This window comes from Hypomesus transpacificus, unplaced genomic scaffold (assembly GCF_021917145.1).
Source record: "Hypomesus transpacificus isolate Combined female unplaced genomic scaffold, fHypTra1 scaffold_62, whole genome shotgun sequence".
In the NCBI taxonomy this organism is placed as follows: Eukaryota; Metazoa; Chordata; class Actinopteri; order Osmeriformes; family Osmeridae; genus Hypomesus; species Hypomesus transpacificus.
In genome coordinates, this window is record NW_025814035.1 from 1456481 (window position 1) to 1462566 (window position 6086).

At 44.0% G+C, this 6086-nt stretch overlaps 1 long non-coding RNA gene across 1 annotated transcript; it reads left to right on the forward strand.

Annotated features, from left to right (window-relative positions):
- The first annotated feature begins 4852 nt into the window (after positions 1–4852).
- On the forward strand, positions 4853–5899 carry LOC124466076. Its single transcript, XR_006955877.1, has 3 exons — positions 4853–5049; positions 5140–5223; positions 5857–5899. It is a non-coding gene; the product is annotated as an uncharacterized LOC124466076 (long non-coding RNA).
- Positions 5900–6086: the final 187 nt, after the last annotated feature.

Here is a 6086-nt window from a genome sequence, read left to right on the forward strand (position 1 = left end):
GCCCGGGTGAGAATGTGACCGTTTTTTTCCTCAAAACAAAGGAATCAATGTGAGTGGTGTGTCTGATGAGCCCACTGCTACTGTTCCTGATGCACACATGGACAAACATATGCGAGTACACACAAACAGTAACACACACACACACACACACACACACACACACTAACAATACAAGATACTCTCTGTTTCTGTCTCTCAAAGTGCTTGTGTGTGTGTGCGTTGCCTGTGTGAATTCGTAATATTTTGCCAAGTCAAGTTGATTCCTTTGGAATGCACTACAGATGATGACAAGGATGATAATAAAATAGTCATGAAATCAATGTTAATAGGAATATGGGTACCAGATGGCGCGTAATTACACCAATGTTACGGTTCTGAACACCCAAAGGCTATTTCCCAGTTTCTCTGATGAGGTCTGTGGGCTCTGAGCTGACAGTTCTGGTTTGCGGGACAGAGGCAGACAAAAAGAAACATCGAGAGAAAGAAAGAGAGACAGTGAGAGAGGGAAAGAGAGACAGACAGAGCATCACGGCGGTGGCATCGAGTCTGAGCGCAGGATGAAAGGCTGCGTGTGTTCGTTCTGAAACAACACGGGTCTTAACGAGCGCCGCTGCACCCCCCTCTGTATAGCGACAAAGACTCCCTTCAAAGGCCCCCACCCGGCTTGTGGGGTGATGCGAAATCTAGAAAGAGGCAGGAATTGTCAGGGCACGGTCATTTAAGGAGAGGAAGGACTTAGGCCTATTTTCCACAAAAAGACATCAACAATGAAAGGGGGTGAGGACGCCTCACGATTACCCCCAAAATCGGTTTATAATCCGAAAAAATGGCAGTGGAAGAACAGGAGCTGGAGCTTGTTAGTTCAGCACGGAGAAATTGCAAATATGTACAAACCTCGACATGTTATCGTTGGGGAAAACCTTATCTTGTTTGATGGTATTTACTTAGTGGACCCTTCCTGTATGGAACATAATTCGAAGTGTTAGAATGTGGCGGTTCTACATGGGGGCCTACAGGCCTTTACACCTGTAAAAATGTCCCCCCGTGGCCCCCCTGAGCTGACAGAATTACAAAAAAATCTTAAAAATCGTTATTTCTTCTTCTAGTAGTCATCATGAACCAAGGAAGAGACATTGCAGCCTTTTTTGCCCCAGTAAATAAAAAGGTTAGAGGAACATATGGTATTGAGAGAGCTGAGGAGCTGAAAGAGGGAGAGCCAATGCCGTTCGTATGATTTTAATGTAAAGCTAAATTAAAATATTTAATGTTTAAATATCATTTGTTTCCGTTTTTTAATGTGCCCCTCTGATTAAACACTGCCCCCCCCCCCCCCCCAGTAAAATTAGTCTAGAACCGCCACTGAGAATAAGAATATGAATGACTTTACCAATCTCTCCATGCTGACCTGGATACATTGAAGCCAGAATAATAATCTTTAGGTCAGATAATTTTATATCTTGACATGATTGAATCGATGTTGATCCAGAACGCTGTACTATCTCGCTGTACTACCACAGGAGGGCAGACCTTCTCCCAACACACAATAGATATGGTGTCGCAGTCAACATTAGTATCTGTAATACTGCACATGGCCACACGATGCCACTATATACAGTGCCATCCCGCTAGACTTGTGGAATGGTCTCAACAGGTCATCATCATCATCATCATCATCATCATCATCATCATCATCATCATCATCATCATCATCATCATCACCAGGCAAGTCCTTCTGGTAAACAGAATAACCTCCTGCCCAATATTCAGAGACTTGGTGCAGGTCTTACAACACTTTGTCAAGGGCCATTTTGTAACCCATCCTTCTACATTTCCTGTGTGTGTGTGTGTGTGTGTGTGTGTGTGTAAGGGATTGAACGCGAGGGAGGCAGCCAGAGTAGATGAGGATGAATGAGCCGTTGCGGATCGACTCCTCAGGCTGGAGCATGTGACATTTTCTCCATTCTTCTTCTTTCCAGGAGGAAATTAACCAGATCATGAGCAGCAGAGGAAATGAGTGTGGGTGTGTGTATCTCAGGAAGATGTGTAGGTGTGACACACTTCAGTCTATTTATGGGACATGCCTTCAAGTGCCTTGATGAAGTAAGGTTGAAATCTTCTCTCATTCTATTTTGGAGGTGGCAATGGACGGATGGATAGATGTGTGGATGTAATGGTGGGTGGAAGATCCCTGAATGCCATTTGTGCCAACCGCGCTGCTACCACAAAATACGTGTGAACTGCATTGCCAGTGGTTGCCCCCAATTACTGTGTACATCCACCGTCGTAATATTAAAGTTTAACGATGGTGACATACTGTCCTTGAACACAAAGACCCAGACTGAGCGTGTCCTAGCATATCTCTGTATCAGTCCCAAGAACCAAAAGTGAAAGGTCAAACCGATTTCTACAACCACAGTATCATCATACGAAATGGTGATATTGAAAACGAGACCTTAAACCCGTTTAAAGTTGAACTTAACAGTATTCCTTTCCTCTATTTAAACACTTTAATATTTAACAAGGATCAATATGTCAGCGGTGCTACGGGAAACCGGAGACACGGCAGTGCCGGTAGCGTGTGTGTACACGTGTGTGCACGCTGTGGATGTGATGTTTAGTGTACCATATCAAGTATACTCTTAACGACAGAATCCGCTTGCAACGCGATCTTGTATCTCACACTATTACATTTAACGTTTCTCGCTTCTACTTGGACAATTAGTTTAAAGATGGTCCAAGGACGAGCAAATTAAACTTTATTGCTGATTTCGGTAATGTAGACGATCTGTTGCCAATATTACATTACGATCTGTAAAACATTCAGGTGCAACTGAAGACAAGGCCACTAGACCGATTCCTAAACCAAACAGAAGGCCTGCCAGTATCGCGGGGGTTCCCAGCCCATAAGCTTTACATGTTTTTAGTTTCTCGGGCCGACTCTAAGCCTTAAGTTACCCAGTCATTGAGGCCAGGAATTAGCCCCCGTGACCTTAAGCCTGCACCTTCTAAAACGAGAGATAAAGAGAGAGAGAGAAGTGAGAGAATGAGAGAGGATTGTGGTTCCTTACATCATTGTTGCCATCCCCGTTCACCTGTCCGACAGTCTATCAGCGGCGCCATGGCGCTCCGCAGGTCACCGTCCTCCTACACAGGTGAGTAGCCTATGATAGATGTCACATCTCCTCCCGAGTTCCCTACTTCTAGAATAGACTCTTTAGAAAGACTAGTCTTGCCCCTCCATACGGTCACTCGTCGCCCCTTCAAGCCGCGTGGGTCAGGACGACGGGAAGCGGTGCGCATGCAGCGAGGTATACCGTGGCGCAAAGGGACGCGGATAAATTAAATGTGTGTCTACAAGTAAGACTACTACACTGAAGAAGAGTTAGATTTAAATGAAGTATGTAGGCTTTCAATGTATTGTCCGAAGTCGAACCTTAGCGCCTGTAAGCGTTTAGTAGTAGCTATTTACTGTTCAGCCTATTTTAGTGACCCGGTAAAAAGGTAAACATCCAGGCAGAAAGGCAAACCATCACCTTACTCGTGCTCTGTAGAAATATGTTTGCTTCAAGCAAAACACCACAGGACGCATTGGTCATTTGTACCACTCTCTCTTTGAAAGGCGACACTTTCTTGCGGCCGGTGGACTCACACCACACTTTTCTCGTGTGTGTCTCTCTGTGTGTGAGTGTGCTTGTTTGTAAGTGTGTACGTGAGTGTGTAAACGCGCTGGACCATGTTTTCCAGTCATGTGTTCATAGAAACAGGAGGGCCAAATCAGAGCACTCCGCTCGCAGTGGAGCTATCCATGGTGCTGAATTGAAGAGCAGAGCCACAACGTTACTATGGCTACACTCTATCCTAAAAAAAAATCACAATTTTACAGTATCACACAGGCAAAACAAGGCAGGCAGTCCATGTTAACCCATACATGTAAATATTTTTCAGAGTTGTGGAATGGAGTCCCACACCCCGGAATCGCGACTGCCCAGAGCGAGTGCTCCTCCATCCGAAGCATCCACAGTCTGTCTCGCGCCTTCTCCAGGGGTCGATTGGACTCGCAGTATTTTGACTGTGACGCTGACCCCCAGAACTGCGAGATTAAGCTGCCACAGCCAGTAGGTATATGGCATAGGGAGTGATGACGCAGGGTTTAGTTATTGGGGTCCGTCCGAATCTTTTTCTCCTCCGCCTCGACCACCGTTCGGAGGAAAAACTTGAGACGTTATTGTCACTAATGATGTGTAGCCTACAAGAAAGATGTACATGTATCTTTTACCTCATCACACTTATAGGGTGTTATGTGAGTGCTGTAGGTAAACATTTCGGCGGATCTCTTGGAAGAGCACAACATATTGCATTTTCAGTGTTCGACATCCTTTAATATTATAGCATTTAACAAGGCGAGGAACTCAACACCATCCATAATAATGTAGTTTATAAGGTACAAACTTTAAATGGCAGATAGACAGGGTCAAATAATTTATTATCTGACTTGAATTAAGTATTGCGAACGTGTTCAGCTCTAATTAGGCCTACATTGTCATGTCATTGTTATGTCGTAACATGACGCTAAACGTGTTTACTCCCTTCCTTCTCCTATTGCCTTGGTACGTTTGAGAAAAAGTTTATCTTATAAAACGTTCACTAAAGTCTGAATACATTCAACTATAGTAGGAGACGGACACTGGGCAGAGAAATAGAAAATAGATTTAGGTTCTATTATATCACATATTCTTTTATGGGTCACAGTTGATTAGGCTGATCTAATTGGGCGTCGGCATAGGTGTGAGAATTACTTCCGCATAGGTTACACCTGTTTATCCTTCGCAGCATCAGTACTGTACAAGGAAGTCGTCTGTTAATATGCAGTATCTGATCGCATCCTTCGTGAAATGCTTCGAAACTGCTGTTTAACCAAGACTGGGACAGCAGGTAATTTATCGAAAGTCTTTTGGATCATGTCTCATCTCAAGAGTAATCTATCTAATAGAAGAGGAGTCGAAAGCGGACGTTTGTAATATCTGAAGTCGACTAATGGGACGCAGTCAGGTAGCCTACCTTTTTTCACAAAATGTTATTGATCAGATCTTTATTTAAACCAGGAACATTTTCATTTTTTTTTGTTTGTGATCACAACAGGAACATCTGTGGGCGGTCTCACACAAAACGAAAAACAAGGGGGCAAACTAGGTTTAGCAAACAACTTAACCGGCTGCCACGAAGGTTAGTTGGATCGTTCTAAAACCTGGGCAGGGTTACTTGATGATATGCCGGTTGTGGTGGTTTAGCAATCAAGTAGGCCCAATGCGTCACACCGACACTAGGCTATTAGTCAATGTAATTGCTTGGTTTGCTGAGTCCGGCTATAAAGGCTGTCAAGGGGAGACGTTTATTTTTTATTTTTTTTAAGAGAACGTTATGTTCGTTCCACCAAGTTATTAAGCCTGGTTGCAAAACCGACCGAAGCACATGTGTGGTCTGCTGCACAGGTGTCCCCTCCTTAAGCGAATGATCGATCTGACCAATCACCGGTTACCTTGGTGATACCGAGGTGCGCTCTGCCAAATTCCACGGCAGAACTTGGCGGCAGTGCGCTTACAGTATTGAAATCAGACGACTACGTAAAAGCGAGATGGGTATCGAATGATAAGGCTACTTAGCTTGACATCCAGAATAGAAAAGAAAACGCTGCTTTCAAGGTGAAGCCATCACAGCAGAAGAGATGAGACGCTCCTACGTCCTTCGACGGAATATCAAAAGGACTTGGGGTGTGTGTTCTTACAATGTTCTTAGTGCACTCGGCAGATACTAACTGTAACTTGTTTTGTTCCTGTTTTCTCATCTGCGTGCCCCAAGAGCATCAGTATGCAACAGTCTTCGAGTGAGGACAAGATTCCGGTAAGTAAGATTGAATTATATATACAGTTGTAAAGAGACAATAGGTAGGTGTTTCTTTGCCTAGTTCGAGTTTTTAATCTCCAAAATGGGTCGCCTTAGCATTACGGACGTTATACGTCTGTAAATGTGGATAAGTGTGATATTTAAGTTAATACTGTCTTTGAGACAAGCATGTGTCAAGCATTTCT